Raw genomic sequence first — 19,801 nt, forward strand, 5'->3', positions numbered from 1 at the left:
CATGGTATTAGTCCGACAGTTTTTGATCCTATGGTTTTGGTACGTGGTATTGCATCCAAAAGTGTTGATCTCACGCACTTTCATGGTTGGTTCATGGTATTAGTCCGACAGTTTTTGATCCTATGGTTTTGGTCCGTGGTATTGCATCCAAAAGTGTTGATCTCATGCACTTTCATGGTTGGTTCATGGTATTAGTCCAACAGTTTTTTGATCCTATGGTTTTGGACCGTGGTATTGAGAAAGGACTAAGGCTATAAAAGAGGAAGGAGATCATTTTGCAAAGCATCTTCTGAATTATTGAATATCTGATAAAGTGCTAGATCTGGAATATGGTGATTGGGTTATGGTGCAGATCTGGATCTGAATGAAGAAGGAACCTGAGCGTAAGGAGAAGGATAAGTTCGATTGATGGGTCAAAATCTTAAGGCTGGAATAGTGGTATCTCTATATGATTCTGATATGTGATATGTGGCACACGCTTGATCTATAAATCTAATAATCTGGGTTAACTAATATCTAAATATTTGAAAGATTGAATTCATAGATCTGAATTATTGATGCATGTTTTATTGTACACATGTTATGATCTGGGTATACTGCAAAGTTATAAGGAAATATTTGCAGATCTGTATGCGGGTTGGCTTTGGTGAAAGCATTGATTCAGTATTGGATAAATCAGAGATTGATGATGCAAGTGTAGTTGATGGGTTTTTGATGTTCTTGGATCCAGTCTGAAAATTAATGAAAAGTGGTCCTTGAAAGAAACGAAGTAGGGGGTTGTAGCTCCCTTCCAGGAGAGACTGGAAAACGAGAGAGAGAGTTGTAGCTCTCTGCAGGTTGTAGCCTGCGTACTGGTAAATGACTGCACCAATACAAAATCATTGTAAGAGGAGTTTCTTATTAAAAGAAGATAGAGACATACTGCAGCAGGTGGTTTTCACCCACATTGGGTTTCCACCTTATATCTGGTGTTCTTTTGTGTGACTATTTGCTTTTCTTGTTCGTGCTCATTATTTTATGATACTAACATACAAAGTAATGATCAATATTTGAAGAATTATTCAAAGTATAAATAAGGAAGATATATTGAAAAGAATTTGATAATACTGATTCACCCCCCCTCTCAGTATTATCTCCAACAGTTATGAAATAGTATAAAGTGTATAAAATCCCTAGCAATATGTTGAAGAGTATATGTCTCTTGTTTGGGTATCTTATATGAATAAAGTTGAAATGCTTCCATGATTTTGATATGGCTAACATCATGATTCTATAGCTTTGGTTGCATTTTCTATTGAATTTGTGTAGGTACACAATCTTCAACTTGATGAAGAAGCTCATTAACATGATAAGCATGATGGGGATGATGATAACTCTGATGAAATGGTTGGAAGCCATGAAAGATTATCCAATGTCGAAAAGAATAATTTGATCTCCCAGAGGAAGCATGAATATAAGATATCTCCCTAATATTAAGAGGGACTCTGGATAAAGAGGTGTTTCCTGGTTGAGAGGGAGTGATAGATATGGTTCTCTGCTTCATGGGTCATGCACTAGACCAGGAATAATATCCATAAGTCTGAGTGAAGGCCATGAATAGGCAAAGGAAATTGGAGAATGAATTTTTAAGTGCTATTGAAAGAAGGAAAGCAGGATCTGATTGAAGAATATGTTGTTGCATATGAAGTAGTAAGAAAAATGTATGATTGAGGAATCTTCTATCAAATATTCGGTTGATAGTCCTACTATGGAAAGTTGAGAGCAGACATTTGTTGCCTAGAAGGCCATGGAGGTTTGTATTTGATTATGTACATGTCAAAGTATATTATTGACTGGGGTTGTGTTTGTATAGGTGAATCTCTCGAAGGATTCGATAGCATGCTGGTTACCAATCCGTTTGATTGGGAGAGATTGGTCATTCTTGATCTCCTGTATCAAGGGGTGTTTAGGCTTTACGAGTGAAGCATTTCCTGGGCAGACATCTAGTTGGCACTTTGTGTTGATGTCTAGGTCCTAAAGTTGGAAAAGTGGTGTTAATGAAAGAGCTCTATTTTGGATACACACCTGGATTTTTGGGTTGGTGGTTAGCAAGTAAGCTTGATGGTACCTAGAGGGGTAAAAATATTGAGTCCATCTTAGTCCCACCTGAATAGATTTACTTGGTCAGGAATTTAGTCCATGGCATTGTGGTGCCTAAATTGTTGAGTTAATGTTTGGATAGATTTCCCTGGTCAAGAATCTAGTCCATGGCATTGCGATGCCTAAAGTTCTTCATGGTTCATATAGTTTGAAATCTTCCATTGTAAATGTACATTATGAATACCTCCCTAGTTAAGAGGGAGTTTGGAAAAAGTAACTATGTTCGGTCTTCAATAATGTACTTGAGTCGTTATGTAATGTACTTATCAAAAAAAAAAAAATTTATTATTATTATTATTATTATCATGACTTATTAAAGCATGGGTGTCATGCTTGAGTCACCATGTTTTAGGTCAAAGTCCCCATTAATCACTTCTAGGATTTACTCTGAGTATATATAATTATTGTACATTTAAAGAGACCCTTCTTGGGCTTTTGAATCATGTAAAAAGGGTAAGTATTGAGTCAAATATGAATTATTTAACCTCCACACCATGTCAACCTAAGAGAAGATCAAGTTGGCCTAAGACCCTATTCGATCCCATAAGAATTCTATGAAAGGAAGGACATCGAATTCATTTGGATCTTTAATTCTCATCAAGTTCAAATTCTCTCACTAGGCAGAAGTGCGAAAATATGTTTGCTTGGCAAAAGTGAGAAGTGGGTCGCTAGGAAAGTTTATTTCCAGGAAGTTGAAGTGAATGCAAGTTTGGGTGAGTCTAAGGAGTCAAGGAAAATCGAAATTTTGGTGGTGGTATCTCTCTGTTTCATACTCTGGATTGGGAGATTGAAGTCTTCCAAGTTGGATTGCTGCCATAAGCTGTTAGCTACTGCAAGTTGCTGCATATTCAAGGTTGCTGGGAAGAGGTCAATCTTCTAGAGGCTGACTTGGTGTGGAGGTAAGGTCTGGTCAAGGTCTAGGGTGAGAGTCTCAAAGAATACTATTGAAAGGAAGAATTATTTTGACTGGGTTTTTCCCCTCGAGGGGGGTTTTTCCCTGGCATGTGCCTACATCTTGTGTTCATTGTTTTATGTGTTGCTTCCTTTGGTAATTTCTTGATGAACTAAAGAAGGAGGATATAAAGAATCGTAATAATAAGAAAAATCACAAATAATTATCTAGATCAAGAAAATATTTACTGCCTTTCTAATTTTCCAACATGAGGTGATCAGTGAAATTGAAGAATTAGTCACAGAAACTTTGAGAGACCTAAGGGATGAATGTTTAGATGAAAAGAGAATTAAGAGGCAAGAATATCAGTCTTCCAATGGACTGTTTCAACCCAGGCAGAGGAAAAGAGGCTTCAAAATAAGGTTGAAAAGATGAATCAAGAGGTGAGGGAGTACAAAATTTTGGATCGCCACAATAAAATGGAAAAGGCAATCCTTAAGGAACAAAACCAAATATTGCAATATGGAAAGTCAAAGTTGATAGAGAAGCTCAATAAAGTCCTTTGTTTGATCAAGTACATGAGATTCATCAAGAAGGAGATGAAAATGGAGACTGTTATTCCCGACCTATTAACCCAATCCACTTTTATATAATTTAGCTATGGTATACATAAATTTTTCAATTTTGAAGATTATGGGTTGCATGACGACATGCAATGGAACAGGCATGGGGGAATGTTGAACCTTCTTTTTGATATCTAGATTCATCTAGTTTTTCCTCCCCTGGCACCTATTTTTGCCATAAATATCCCAATTTATCCCTTTAGTATGCCATGGATTATGCCTTGTTGACCTTTTTGTTGCACATGAGGTATTAAACTTATGATTTATTAATGGTTAGGGTAGTTATTAAATTTCTCTAAATCTGTGATTAAGTTATGATGGAATTTTATTAGCCAGAGACTTCAGTCATGACCAACCCTTCATCCAGTACCCATACTATAGTTGGCAGCAAGTATTCTTGCACCATGCAGTACTCGTCTGGTACTTGTTCATCATATTTCTCATCCGGTACCCATAACAGGAGTTCTGGAGCTTTTCGATATCGAGATTGACAGTAATCTATTACTGACACGATGAAAAAAGATCATGTGGTTTTGACCATGATCTCTTTTGTCTATTTTTAAAACAACGACTGGTCAAACTATAAAGATATTTTTTATCCTCATGCAGTACGTGTCATGAGGATAAAACCTGTGACATGAAGAATAATGAAACCGATCTCCTTGAGATTTGTCTATTATTTTTATACCATGTCATTTATCTATTTAATGAGGATCTGTAGATGAAATAAAATAGGATAGATGATGCTAGTTTGAACATTCATATGTAATATTTGATTATGTTGTTAAGTTTGCCCATGAATTGTTTGTAAACTTTTTCTTCCAAATATTAATACAAATGCAACTATTATGAAATCATGTTTTTCATTTCAGTAGACTATGGGTTTCTTTAAGCTATCGGTTGGTCTTGGAAAGGGCCCACCAACATCATCCCGGTGAGATTTTTCTATAGTTTATTGTAGTTAGCATTTTGTTTCAATAGTCATGTGATCTAATTCATCATCACCATTCATTACATAGTACCATAAAGATACTTTGTTTTCAGTACCGTATTAATACTCTTTTTTCTGAATCAACAAATAGATATGTTTACAATGTGAAGGAGTAATTTCTTGAATACAGGAGTGTCCAAAGAATTGTGTGAACTAATGTTCTAATAGAGATTATTATCAATATATTTATAGTTGTGTTTATTTCTCCTAAAGACTAGCAGATTGATTTTATGTCTTATAGGTGAATGAGATTGCTTTGGTTTGCACGATACAATTATAGTTACTGATCTTGTTGATTTTCAGTTTTATCCATCTTTTAGAATAGATAATAGTCCATTGATATAGTTCATAATCTTGCTTGGATTCCTGTTGAGTTAAATTCATGCACTGATTAATTCTTGTAGTAGACAGATTCTGGTACCGGTTCTGTAGCATATATTTTCTTATACTAGTTAATGATTGATTTCCGGTTCCAGTTAAATTTGGGCATTAGTTAACATGTGAGAGCATGTATTTCATTGGTAAAGTATTATAAAGATTAGGTTTCTTCTTTAAGTTCAAAATATAATTTTGTTGCATTATTTTCTAATAAGTTCTAAGTAATCTTTGAAACATCTAAGGATTGATATTTGTTTGATTTAAGTTACTTTCTTTTCCACTATACTAGACAAGTAGATAGATTACCTATTTCTAGAACATATAGTGAATCAACTCTATTGATTACGATCCTTGGTTGATACTTTGATGTTTGGTGATATATTATGAATGTAATTGCCCCAACAATGACCATACTAGGGATGAACCTTTGGTTGATGAAGTGGTCACCTCAATTCCATCTTTGGTCGATCCCACTCTACCCTTAGAGAGTGAAGTTAATACCACTCATGTTCTTCTTGCTTCCTCAAATCCCACCGCACAAGAGGGGAATTTCACCCATTTCAATGGAACCCCCTCCAATTACTAACTCCATTTCCTTTGATTAGAATCGACTAACATAACCTACCCTCCCTTCTCACATCCCTTTTTAGATCATTGTGAAAGCTCGTGATAAGAACGTGCATCACACTATGGTAGATGAAAGTGCTTTTGTTAGCATTTTATCTTTAACCGCTTGGAAAGATTTGGGTTATCCTCAGCTTGTGTTCATTACTGAGAATATTTTGTCTTTTAACAAAAAATCCAGTGAACCTTTAGGGATCCATCCTCAACTTCCTATTACTTTGGAAGGAAAAATTGTTTGTATTGATGTTATGGTAGTGAAAGGCCCCTTAGATAAAAATTTTCTCCCTGGGTGAGACTATGCCTATGCAATGAAAGTTGTTGTGTCCACACTCTTTCAAGTAATATCTTTATCTCATAATGGAAACATTGTGACTAGTAACCGAATTTCATTTTGTAGCCTTGATTTGGTTACAAACCATCTAACTTCCCTGAATTTTCCTTATACACAAGTGGTATCAACCCCACCACAAGTTAATTATGTGGCAACCTATCCCATGCTTTCACTTACCGATGAAAAAGAGTCTCTCTTTGTATGCTCAATTTATTTTGACTTAGATCCAATTAATGACATGATGGAACCTTCAATGGGGCCAATGGAGCTTGATCTTCTTATCCCTGCTGAGTTCCTTGGCATGTATTTCTTCGATATAATTTTTCTTCCTTTTGATGAAGACATCTTGGAAGACATGATCAAGGTGTCTCCCTTGGCATCTATTCCTTCCATAGCATTTTCCTCTTGGAATTTAATCACAAGGTGCTATGAGAATAGTTCCTTTTCTACATCAAGCTCATTAAAAAATGAAACAGGTCATATGAGCATATTTATTTTCTTATGTCAAGCTCATTAAAAAAGAAACAAGGTGTCATGATCATAATTCTTTTCCCGTGTCAAGCTCGTTAAAAAATGAATTAGGTCTTAATGAGCATAGTTTTTTCTGTGTCAAGCTCATTAAAAAATGAATTAGGTCTTCATGATCATAGTGTTTTTTTTTTTCTTTGTCAAGATCTGTTGTAGGGAAAAGTATCCGACTCGGATGACCCTAACCCACTCTAAGGGTGACAGTTCCTTAGCAACAACTGTAAAACAAACTAATGAAAGTTTACTTCTTTATGAAAGCAAAAGAGAATGGAGGAAGCACTAACCGTTGCCTTGCGCTTAATGTCGAATCCAAACTCCCCTCTTTGGCCGCTTGCTCCTAGCTCTTTGTCCTTCTGCTCGCCCAGCTACAATGAGATCCTGCACAATGACAAAGAAGGAAACTACAAGAGGCATGCAATCATAACTGGTTTATGGATTAGTGTAAACCAAACATGCAATCATCACAATATATAATTGAACAAAAGCACATAGAAGAACCTCAATAGCTTTTATTAATGAAGAAATAAAGGTTCTGAGAGGATTACAACCATTGCAGGCTCCAACCCAGCAACACCTCCCAGCAGAAAGAATTGCTCTTCTTCACCTCTCTCAAACAATCACCCAATAACTCAAGAATGAAACCAACAGCATATCATTACTTTGCACAAAATTCCAGCCTCCTGAGCTCATAGGAGAGAGCTCAATATATAGATGAATTGAGAAAGGATGAGTCAGCTTGCAACTGATGTGTAGCTGCCTTGTGTCCTCTCTCTCTTCAGTTAATCTTCAGTTGATCTTCAGTTCTTGAGTCCACTTGGTGAACCTTGCTTCCACTTGGAGAAACAAAGCCTCTGACTCATCACAAGGCGAAATACCTGACCCAAGTGTCATTTTTGGAAGATTCCAAAGCAATGACTCACTGTGCCACATGTCCAAACTCGCCCAACGCAGGTGGGCTTTGTCCTACCTGCTTTGCAACGCAGGTACACCATGGAGCAGTTGTGTTTTAGCGCAGAAGCCTAGTGGAGCACCTGCTTTGATTTCAGGATTGCTTGTTTTTGAGTGTTTTCAGGTGGAGAACTGATCTGAGAGCTGTTGGTTTGCTGACCTTGTTCCTCTAGGGGTAGGAACATCATGTTTAGGGAACTTTGGATCCCTTGGATTATTGACAATTCATGCTTGTTGCTGTAAGTCACAAAATTGTCTATAACAGATGCCCCCTAAAGTATGAGGTCGTTTATAGGGTGAAATGCTTTATTGAGAGGATCCGAAGTTCATTCAATCTGCTGAGAAGTGTCCTGTAATAAGATACAATACAATACATTATTTTTCATACATTTTTCATGATCTAGCTGAGGCGGGCATTCCCATGCTCAGCTTTATAAATACATTTTGGTACATAGAACAGACGATCGTCTGATGCTAGACTGATAATTCTCTACCGAATTTATCATCCTTTGAAAAGGATGATCATCTGTTGCAATGATGTACATATAAAATGTCTTTATGTCCTGAATATATATCGCAGCCCGGATGGATGAAACTAGATCCGGGGTCTTCAGTCTCTTCCGATCTTCACTCGATGTACAAGTCGATCCATGTGAGAATTTCTCGAAGTCGAACATGGAAAGACATCGCTTGATTACCGGTCAATGATGTAAACCGTTAACAAGCACGAGAGGAATCACCGATAAGGATGATGACCCTCAAGGTACGGCAGTACAATCTACATGGTGGGAATAAAGGACTTGGCGTCGACCACCATGCAAAATCTTCTGGTCGAAGGTCATTGATGTATACCTGTCGCCGGAAGTGAGAAACTTGCCATTGAGGCATGCAAGCTTCAAAGTACTGAGGGGGGTGTTCCTAGATCAACTCCTTGGATAATGAGCTGATGTCGACAAGGAGCGATCCGTCAAAGGAGGGCCTTAATGACTACATCAGTGACACGGAACGGAGCTAGTGATTATGATGAGGTGAAAACAAACTGTGATGTATGATTCAGGGTGGCGGTCATGAAGTGGATGAAGGATAATGTATGGCAGTGGGTGGAACACGGTTGACTCTTTACAGAACCACATCTCTTGAACATATAACGACACTGATGTGATGGATTGGTAGCATTACCCCAATGGTGGATGGTGTGGCGAGGACCATGATTCTGCGACCGGTGAATGAAACAACCCAACCCGATGTGCTACGGAGGACAAAGTGTCATGTTCAAGAGCGACTTGCTACCATTAATACTGTGAGGTTCTCCCAATTTTTCCCCAGTCATTGCTGACCAGTACCTCTTTATTTTTGTCAAGCTTGAGGAGGATAACATATGCTTGTTCTATAACCTGCCCTTCGGGCAAGCCCATCGCTATGTTTTAACGAGCCTAGCGATAGGGAAACTCGTTCTCGTCTAAAGACAAGTTTGTCGCTATTTAATCATTTTAACGAGTCTAACGACAAGGAAAACTCGGTCCTTTTCATTTTTAGAGAGTCTGAAAAGGTACGAAAAGTTAACTCCAAAATTCCTTTTTCGTCATCTAATCCCTTAAGTCCGAAAAAGTTTAAAACAATACAGAAGGGATGAATTTTCGGTTGCTTTAACGAGCCGAACAAACAAGCGCTCGATCTTTTTGTGCAATAATCCCTCAGGTCCAAAAAGATTAAAATCTAGAGGAGGGATAGCTTTCTGGTCGCTTTAACGAGCTGGAAGGCCAAAACTCGGCAAACTTTTCATATTTTACGAGTCAGTGAAAAGAGGTCAAAGAAGACTCGTCTTTTGAGGAACGAGTGATGAACAGGGATAGCAGCAGATTCCAGGTACAGGTTGGAATTCTCCAATCACGGCAGTGTCACAAGGATGGCTAAGTGAAATCACTCTTCGCAGCTGTTCCTCAAAATGGGTAAACAAACATATGGAGGTGAACGATTGGCCAAATGAACAGATGGAGGTGATGGCATATAAACACGACCAAGGGCTTTTAATATGGCTTTCAAAGGTTACATTTCTCGAGGTTGTTTACCGGTTCATTTTTTCTGGGTGAGCTTGAACTGCTAGGGAAAGATTGCTCACAATCTACGTTTATTTTTTAACGAGCATGAACTTCTGCACAAAAACTGCTCGATTCTTGCGTTTATTTTTTAACGAGCATGAACATTGCTAAAACTGCTCGATTTATACCAGTCTTAATACAAGGAATGCTTTAGGTGAGGTAATCTTATTTAAGGAGCGATACCTCACTAATTACTCCAAATTAGCAGGTTTTAACTTTTGCCCTTCATCCTTTCTTTATGCAAGCTAGAAACGGCTAATCCTACGAGTTTAACGGGTTAGAAGGACCTAAAAATTTAAAAAATAAATAGTCGTCCCATGCTTGCACTCCAAAAGGTTTGCATGCCCCCAGGTATAAAGTATAATTTCGAGATTCTGCCATCTCTTACTTATTATCCGAAAAATGGTTTTGTTTGCTGCCGCAAACTAAACTCTCTTTTCGGCGATGTCTATCATTAGGTTGCTAAGGATGGTGACCACTTGTTGCAGCAATTTCATCTCTTTCTTTGAAGACTGCCCCTACTTATCCTTCAAAACAGCTTGTTTTAATGGGTGAGGCTTGACATTCAAAGATGGTGGCTTCTTGCTGCCACAAATAGACCCCCTCCTTAGGAGAGCCCACTTCTTTAGACAAAGGGAGCGACCGCTTCGCTCACATAACTTTGACAAAAGAAATTTATCCTAGAACAACCCTCCCTTCCACTGCCGGACGGGGTACGGACTAGTCCATTCTTCTGCGGAAATTATCTTTATACCCAAGGTTTTCTCTGCCCAAGGCAGTCCAGGGTGCATGCCCCCTGGGTCCCAGTTCTTTCTTTCCGAATTACTCGCATTCATCGGGAAGTAGAACCGGAGGCGGTGGCATTCCTTGAGTGAATAAACCGTTAAGGGATGGTATTTGACTATTTGCAATGCGTGATCCTGGAAATGAAAGTTGGTCTACTAGCTGGACCATTCTTCCTTCGTGCGGAAAACACATGACTCTAAAGAGTGAGGACACTATTGCCTCCATGCAATATATATAGTCTCGTCCAAGGAGTAAGTTATATGCCAAGGGTCCCTGGACGACCATGATGTTCATGCGAACTGACTTCCCTTTCAATGTAAGCGGAACATTGGGGAGAATCCCTAACGGGTGACTAGTTCCTTTATCGAAACCTGATAGATTTCTCATCTCAGGTAAAAGCGCCGGGCAACCCAGTGCTTTCCAAGCAACAGAGGAAAGGATACTCACAGATGCCCCTTCATCAATGATAGTTCCAGCCATCACCATTCTGTAGATTTGGACTATGATTCTGAATGGGATACTGGCTGGTAACCGGGGTCTGCCTAGTTGATTCCAATCAAAGGATACAACTAGGTTGCTTGGTGGTGGGACCGAATATACGGCTGGATACGACCCTGACGATGTTCCTTCCTGTGATAAAGGAATGGGCGCATTGCCCTGATGCTCATCAGAGTCTGTGTTGATGAAAAGAATATGGACGGTGTCATCCTTATCCTCTTCAGTGAGGGTGTCATTTGAAGATGGATCTTCAATGACGGAGTCATTGGACGATGAAACCTCTGAAGGAAGAACCGGGTCAACTGCCGTTTCGACCTTTAGACTTTCGTCTAGTCTGGATTCAGTAGGTTCATTTTCAATGACCGACACTTCAGCTGACCACTTGGGCGGGTCAGCTGGATTTTCAACTATCGAGGGATTAGGCGCGAGTTTTTGGTATCCAGGAGGAAGTCGTAATGGCGAAACCGGACGATCTTCCAAAACTCTCTTTGCCTCATCTAAGAATGGACATTTGTGGATGGCATGCTCGCCTTCACACAATATACAGGGTGATCTTGGTCTCCCTCTTCGTCCTTCACTCTCGCTAGTTGACGGACTGCAATCAACATGACTGCCAGAGGTTGATGCTACCGGATTGTGCAATCTTGGGGACCAGTCCCATAGTATCCGGGGAATACAAGGACAATCACGATGGAAGTGGGCCCCTTCGCAAATGACACATGGCGATTTAGGCCCGGTCGGTGCAGTGTGTGGGTTTTTGTCAGCTGTCTTTTGCTTGCCCCCAGTCGCCTTCGCCATAGGCTCCTTCTGCTTCTTTTCTCTCTTCTTCCTTTCCTTCTTCTCCTTGGGAGGCTGACTTTTGCCAGTTCTACCTCGCGAAGATGAAGGATCAGAGGAAGTATTGTAAGAAGTGGAAGGCTGGTGGGTAGTCCTAGACTGGTCTGATTGTTGATTCGACTGCTCAGGATTAGTGGCGATCTGGACTACATTAGTTGAAAAGAGCCATACAAGTAGGCCAATTGTCAATCCTGGAAGTGACAATGTTGCCATATGAGGCGCACCAACATCTCCCCAAGAGGAGAAGGGATTTGGACTTCCGCCAAGGTTGCCTCCTTGGTTGGTGGGCTCCATACTTTTCAACTGAAAGATCAACGTGGGAATAACAGGTGATTTTGTTCCGCTTAAAATAAATTTTATTAACGACGCTTTTAGACACAAACTTGCTTTTTCATGTTTTAAGAGTCGAGAAAAAGCTAAAGATGACTCTAGTCGCCTTCGATGTTTTAACGAGCCCGAAGTGACAAATGCTCGGATGGACTTTTTCAGTTATAGAGTTTGAAAAAGGCCAAAAGAAACTGCTCTGGAGTTCTAGGCAGAGGGTGTGCCAAACTTTTCGCGAAACCACAGAATACGTTTTACGGTACGGGTGGTCGATCTTCGTGAATGCTGTGTTCACTGCATCGCGATCAGTAGGGCGGTTGACACGGCTTCCTATGGATAAGGGATAATTGCCTATAGGGGTCTCCCAATATATACGCGACGGTACGTGGGAGCACAAGTCCGTATTAGTGCCACCGACTCTCAGGAGGAATCACCCACCTTCGTAGAGATCGACAGTCACTATGTTTAACGACGCCGGAACACGTCTCTACCTAGACCTCTATGTGTTTGCGTTATGTTACAAAGCGTTGTTATGTAAATTGGATTTATTTTAATGTTGATCTTGCTTATCAGTTTGCCTTTAGGATCACCACGAGATGTATATAACAAATTCCTGAATGCAGTCTAAGATGAGAAGCAAACTTTTCAATCTTTCAACTTTGAAAACCTTAACTACTGAGGGAAAAGAAAGGCAAATCTTTTCACACAGATCATAGAGCACACACTAAAATGCAAATTTTTCTAAATCGTCAAGCACACAGTCAAATGCAAAATGCACAATGCATGTATTTTCTTTTCCCTTTCTTAATGTGGATGGATACAAAAAGAAAGTGGTTATATAACTTTGATTTCGATTTAAAGCGAAAGTAAACAAGTTTGTCCAAAATCAAAAGACACCTTAAGATTCACTTGCTTAATCACTGGAAATACATGAAATCAAACCATATGAACGAAAGTAAAATGACTAACCAGCTATGGACAACAAACAAGCTAACTCTTTAGACCAGCAAAACGCCTAACACAGGTTCAGATCTAAGAGGCCAAAAGCATGACTAGTTTACTTTTCGTTATGGGAAATTGTAAATGAGCAAGAAATACAAAGAACAAGTACAATTTCGTTATATAACAGAGGCATAATGATGGCAAGTAATATTGGTTTCAAAACAGGCACAAGACTGACACTTAGCAGCAAAACTAAGTGAAAACAGGCAAGAGAAAAGAGGAAACCCCAAATGCACTAAGCAAATTTGGGTCAACGCAAGCTCTGCACAGTCAAACTGGCTCTCAGCGCAGGTAGCCAGTTCGGGACCTGCGTTGCAAAGCAGGCAGCCTGTGTACTACCTGCTTTGGAAAACGAGAGTTGCGTTTTCACAGTTTCCGGGTCATAATTTTCTCAAAAATGCACGGTTTTTGCTCAAATCAGAAGCATTCAGTCAAGCATACTCAAAGGGATGATTTAGAAGGTGCAAAGCTATCACTAAGAGCTTACAAGGATCTTTGTAGATCAGCTCTTCAAATCATGAATCTGCTCAGAAAATGAGCAAGAGTAGCTGCCCCTCTACTTCGCTTTTGATATAGTCAAAAGCTTTTCGATTTGGTACTCTTTTGTTCAGGAAATGAATAGCAAAGATACTACAAACACAATCAAACGGATACGATCCCCAGCGGAGTCGCCAGTTTGTTGTAGGGAAAAGTATCTGACTCGGATGACCCTAACCCACTCTAAGGGTGACAGTTCCTTAGCAACAACTGTAAAACAAACTAATGAAAGTTTACTTCTTTATGAAAGCAAAAGAGAATGGAGGAAGCACTAACCGTTGCCTTGCGCTTAATGTCGAATCCAAACTCCCCTCTTTGGCCGCTTGCTCCTAGCTCTTTGTCCTTCTGCTCGCCCAGCTACAATGAGATCCTGCACAATGACAAAGAAGGAAACTACAAGAGGCATGCAATCATAACTGGTTTATGGATTAGTGTAAACCAAACATGCAATCATCACAATATATAATTGAACAAAAGCACATAGAAGAACCTCAATAGCTTTTATTAATGAAGAAATAAAGGTTCTGAGAGGATTACAACCATTGCAGGCTCCAACCCAGCAACACCTCCCAGCAGAAAGAATTGCTCTTCTTCACCTCTCTCAAACAATCACCCAATAACTCAAGAATGAAACCAACAGCATATCATTACTTTGCACAAAATTCCAGCCTCCTGAGCTCATAGGAGAGAGCTCAATATATAGATGAATTGAGAAAGGATGAGTCAGCTTGCAACTGATGTGTAGCTGCCTTGTGTCCTCTCTCTCTTCAGTTAATCTTCAGTTGATCTTCAGTTCTTGAGTCCACTTGGTGAACCTTGCTTCCACTTGGAGAAACAAAGCCTCTGACTCATCACAAGGCGAAATACCTGACCCAAGTGTCATTTTTGGAAGATTCCAAAGCAATGACTCACTGTGCCACATGTCCAAACTCGCCCAATGCAGGTGGGCTTTGTCCTACCTGCTTTGCAACGCAGGTACACCATGGAGCAGTTGTGTTTCAGCGCAGAAGCCTAGTGGAGCACCTGCTTTGATTTCAGGATTGCTTGTTTTTGAGTGTTTTCAGGTGGAGAACTGATCTGAGAGCTGTTGGTTTGCTGACCTTGTTCCTCTAGGGGTAGGAACATCATGTTTAGGGAACTTTGGATCCCTTGGATTATTGACAATTCATGCTTGTTGCTGTAAGGCACAAAATTGTCTATAACAAGATCATTAAAAAATGAAACAAATCCCCCTCTAATTTATTCGATTCTTTGACTAGATCTCAGAAATATTGAGTCGAGTCTTTCACCGAATCCTATAAATGAACCTCCATTTCATCCATGAATTATTAACCAGTAGTCTACTTGGGTGAATGAAGTGACACTTGGGGTAATGTGCCTTTGGTCATCATGATATAATAAAGCCACTAGGCTCTTCAATTATGCTGGGGGGCATGAAACCTATCTCAAGCACAATTTTTTCTTTGTTTCAAGCTCATGTAAAAATGAAACCTATCTCAAGCACAATTTTTTGTTTGTTTCAAGCTTGAGTAAAACTGAAACCTATCTCAATTCCATTTTGATTATTATTTTCAAGAGTTGTTTAAACTCATGAAAATCCCAAGCTTCTTTTGTTATCCTTTCATGCTCGTAAAATGCAAATGAAAATGCTGAGATATTTCCATATTTTCCTTCTCATTAATTAAATTAAAAGATAGTGACTGAATTATTTTCAATTCTCAACCTCATTAAATTGTGGTAAGGATGTGAGTATATTTTTATCATTTTTTTGAGATCGTTAAAATTAAACAAAAAAGCAACCCCATGGAGTCCTCTTTAACCTCTTTTTAGACTCTCAAAATATGAAAATATTTCTTCGTAAACTTATTTCTTTCATGCTCTTAAAAGTACATGAAGAAATGTCTACCTAGTATAAGTTTACCACTTTTCGAGACTGCATAGAATATTTCTGAAAAAGGTATACTTTGATCAATCATGGTCAAAAGAGTTCTCCCTTGTATTATTTTACACTTTTTCAAGCTTGGAGGATTAAATTTATGAAAAAGAACCTTATGGACTTTCCTTTTCATTTACTTTTAAAACTCTTTAAATTTGAAAAATAAGTTGAGTTACCCTTTCACTGGACTCGTAAAACGTAAATAATGTAGGACTAATAGCGCATGATGAGACAAAACCACTCATTCCTTGGGTTCGTTAAAAATACTCTAAAAGACTCATCTGAAGGATAAGCTTATATGACAAGCATATGTTATCCTACTCAAGCTTGTGTAAAAATAAAGAGGTACTTGCCATTAATGATGGGGGGAAATGGGAAAGGAAAATTTATCTTTTGTATTCTGTAAAGGCAGTATGTCGCTCTTGAACATGACACTCCATCACTTTTCATGTTAGGGTTGGGAAATCCATTTGTCTCTCAGTTGATTGTACGTCATTGAAAGTATTCGTATTATTCTCTGGTCCTATTTTGAGTCAAATTCTTCGAAGTCAAGATGTTGTGTTTCCAGTATGTTCAAGAGAAGTCCAACTGTAGTCAAAATTATTTTGAAATCTTTTCCTTCAATCGTGATGGTTTTCCCCGAGTCAGTATCGAACTAATCCAAATTTATTCTTCAAAACTTGACATGTTTTTCGTGTCGTAGACCCTCTTGCAACGGGTCATTTCCTATTGACTTCAGCTCATTCTCTAGGAAGTTAATCTAGAAACCTCCCTTGGTACCTTCGAACCTACATGCCTTACTGGAAGTTTTCTCGCTTCAGACAATAGGTTCTCATCATTGGCCTTCGATAAGATGATTCTATGGGTGTTTAAACTTGAGATATTTATTCACACCCCATAGATTGTACTTGAGTACCTTGAGAACCATTGTAATTATTGGTGGTTTCTCTTGCATTTTTTAACAATTTTCATCATTCGTTGGTAATCAAATGGTCTCTAGCATGTTCGACTTCAAGAAATTCATTCACATGGTCATATTTGTACTTTGGATGGATTGGTAGAAAATGAAGACCCTAGATATTTTTTGTATATCAAAGTTGTGTGGATTTTTAAATAACATGATTGTAAAATGGATCCATATTTGATAGTTGTGTCCATACTGAGTCTGTTATCAACATGGATCTACATTTCTGTACTTATTCTTTGAGATACTTCTACTCTTAGTAAGGGAATTCCTACCTCAGTGATGATAATGATATTGTACAATAATCCATTTTATTGTTTATTTGCAAGTCTACGAACAGTGACTCCTTGATCCTTGCCTTTGCATGTTAAAACATGCTAGCCATCATGCTAGTTTTGACTTTGTACATTAGGGAGGAATATCAATTTGTCGTACTTATGCAAATGATACCAAACATTGGTCTTTTTCAATCGGATGAACTATGGTCATAAATAACCTTGAAAGATGGAAGAAGCACTTATCATCAAGTACAAGAATCCTAGGTTAAGTACTTAAAAAAACATTAATTTCGGAGATCATCACTGGTGCTCAGTGATGGGGTCCATCAATAGGTATATTTTGAGGTTCATTGAGCTATCCTCTAGCCCCTAAAACTCTCATTTTCTCACATTAATTCACACTTTTAGCCATAATATGCTTTTCCGTGCAGGGATTCAATAGTAGAGTTCAGGCTTCTGTGATCCATATCAAGTTTACAAAAGATTTTTCGGCGAAGATCACATGACAAATGATGTCTCATGTGATCTTCGCCGCAAAATCTTTTGTAAACCATAATATGCTTATTAGACTAAATGGTGTTTGTTATATTGCATGGCCTAATGTGATTAATATATAGGAAAAAGAAACATTTTTGGATATATTTACTATGCAGGGGCTTGATGGATACAACCAAAGAGAATATAGAAGACTTGTCTACCTCATTAACTCTCCAACTCGACTTAACATCAAATAATCTTCACCAACTACTCGAATTCACTAGAAGTTGAGGAAATCCAAGTCCATGTGAATACCAAGGGGAACTAGATCCACAAATCTTGAGATTTTGGAGGGAATCACTCCTCTTTTCAAGGGATTTTCCCTCAGATACCTTTTTTATAAATAAGCCAGCCAAAAGGCTCATTAGGATTCAATTTTTTGTTGTAGCAAGGATTAAATAATGAGAGCCTAGTGCTTGACATTGTTTTCATCTTTCATATGATGTATATGACTTATTTTCTATTAATGGAAATTTCACCATTGGTTTGCATTTGAAGTAGTTTTGGAGATTTGAAACCCTTGGCTTTGGGTCTAAACTAGAGGTTGTAGTCCCTCTCTTGTATTTATTTCTTGTTCCCGCTCAAGTTATTGCAATGATTTTCATGTTTTAGTAGGTGTTATATTACAAAATTCGTAGTTTTAGGTTTTCCTATCACCTGTCTTGTGGCAAGAGTGATTGGAAGATCTACAATAATAGCCAAATGATATTTGTTTATGATTTCTTAGAAATTGTTAGGTGTGGGATTGTAATCCTTTGACATGTTTAGTTTTTGTACTTTAAGAGTTAGTAGCATTGGTTTGGTAATCAAAATTTCTGTTGTAGGTTAGAGTAGATTTCAATAAAATTCAACTCATCATTTCCATGTTAATTTACTTTTTTTTTGTAATAGTGATCATTTGATGCATGTGTTTGATTGGTTTACAGGGATTATGTTGAGCTGCAGGGTGTACACACCTTTCTACATCTACCTAGTCAACTCCATGTCCCTCCTAGACACATCACATTTCTTCCAACTCTGCCACTGAGGCCACTCTACTAAGGTAAAAGGAGAACACCATGGGCATAAATTTTGGTGCAAGATAGACCTCCAGGGATACTAGGCTTGGCCAAGGGGCTTGTAAACCATTTATTTACCTTCTTCTACATTCATCCACCTTCTCCTACCTTCAAGACACAATTTATGTCCTCAAAAATCTCTCAAACCCTCCTCCTGTAGCAAAGCAGGTCCTCCTGTAACAATACAAAGCCTCCTATAGCACTCCTGTAGTAAACCTATAGTATCATTTTCTTCTACCAAATTTGTTCCATATTTTGACCCTTGAGTATTGAAGTTGAATAAGGTCCCACAAGCCTTGATTTCATGATTAGGGAAGATTCTAATACCACTCCAACCCCATCCTTTCCTCACTGCAACCATAGGACAACAAATAGAATTAGAATTAGCATTTTTTGTGTTGAAAGTTGAATTTCTTATTTCCAAGCAAGTTGCAAAATAGATAATTGATTCATGCAAGTAGGTTGTTGATTTGATTAAGAATGCAAATAGAATAGCATGGTTGACTTCTTGCAACTAGACTAGCTCTTTTCTTTTTTTATGCAATTTCAATTCAACATTTACATTGAAAGATTAACATTTTCATTTTTGTAGCTAGAATCATGTTCATATCCTTGCAATTATGACATGCTTTTCTCTTTATAGTTAGCTATAGTAGCGGTGTCTGAACACCTTGATTTGATTTCATGACTCATGGTGACATGAGTAGAACCTAACATGTTGTGCATATAGCACTGTCACCTCTAAGTGTGTACGAACCCTGAGTTGATAATTTAAGTTGAGAAGACCTTGTGAGTTGCAACATCCTTACAGAAATACCAGGGCTCGTCACTTTTTGGCACTGTTTCTGGGGAGGAATATAACTAGGTTTTGTTTCTACTTAAGAGTTGTTTTTTTTTCCTATTTTGCATCAGTCTTATTATTTTGAAAAAAAGTGAAAAAAAAACTATTTTTTGCATGCCTCATAGGAGTAGGGATAACCAAGGGAAATTATTACCAAAAACCCCCACCCCCTCAAGCAGTCAACCTTCATTCTTCTTTAGTGACTATGAACTTCCCTCTCTGACAACAGGGGATCTAGAAAACTCTCTAGGTGAGAAACCTGAAAATTTTGAGGAACCCATAGGGGAAGAAGAACCTATCTCACTTACCCAAACCATGGTTAAAAATAATAAAAATGATATTTTCACTATCATAGAACCCAATGGAGAGGCCAGAATGAAGAATATAAGCCCTACTTCCTTTCCACATTTCCATATCTTAAACTTTGAGGATCCCTACACCTTCATGTTTGATTTTTTTGTTGTCTGTAGGACCTATGATTGTGCCTATGACGAGAATAAGCTGAAGTTGTTTCCTTCTACCCTTAAAGTTGTAGCCTTGTGTTGGTTTATGATTTTACTTAGAGGCATCATCACTACCTGGGCCCAAATGCAACGAGCCTTCAATGACAAATACAAGGATTATTGTAGGTCCAAAGAAATAAAGGTGGA

This window comes from Pinus tabuliformis, chromosome 7 (assembly GCF_031772625.1).
Source record: "Pinus tabuliformis cultivar Carrire ecotype Pingquan chromosome 7, CPIR1, whole genome shotgun sequence".
Lineage (NCBI taxonomy): Eukaryota > Viridiplantae > Streptophyta > Pinopsida > Pinales > Pinaceae > Pinus > Pinus tabuliformis.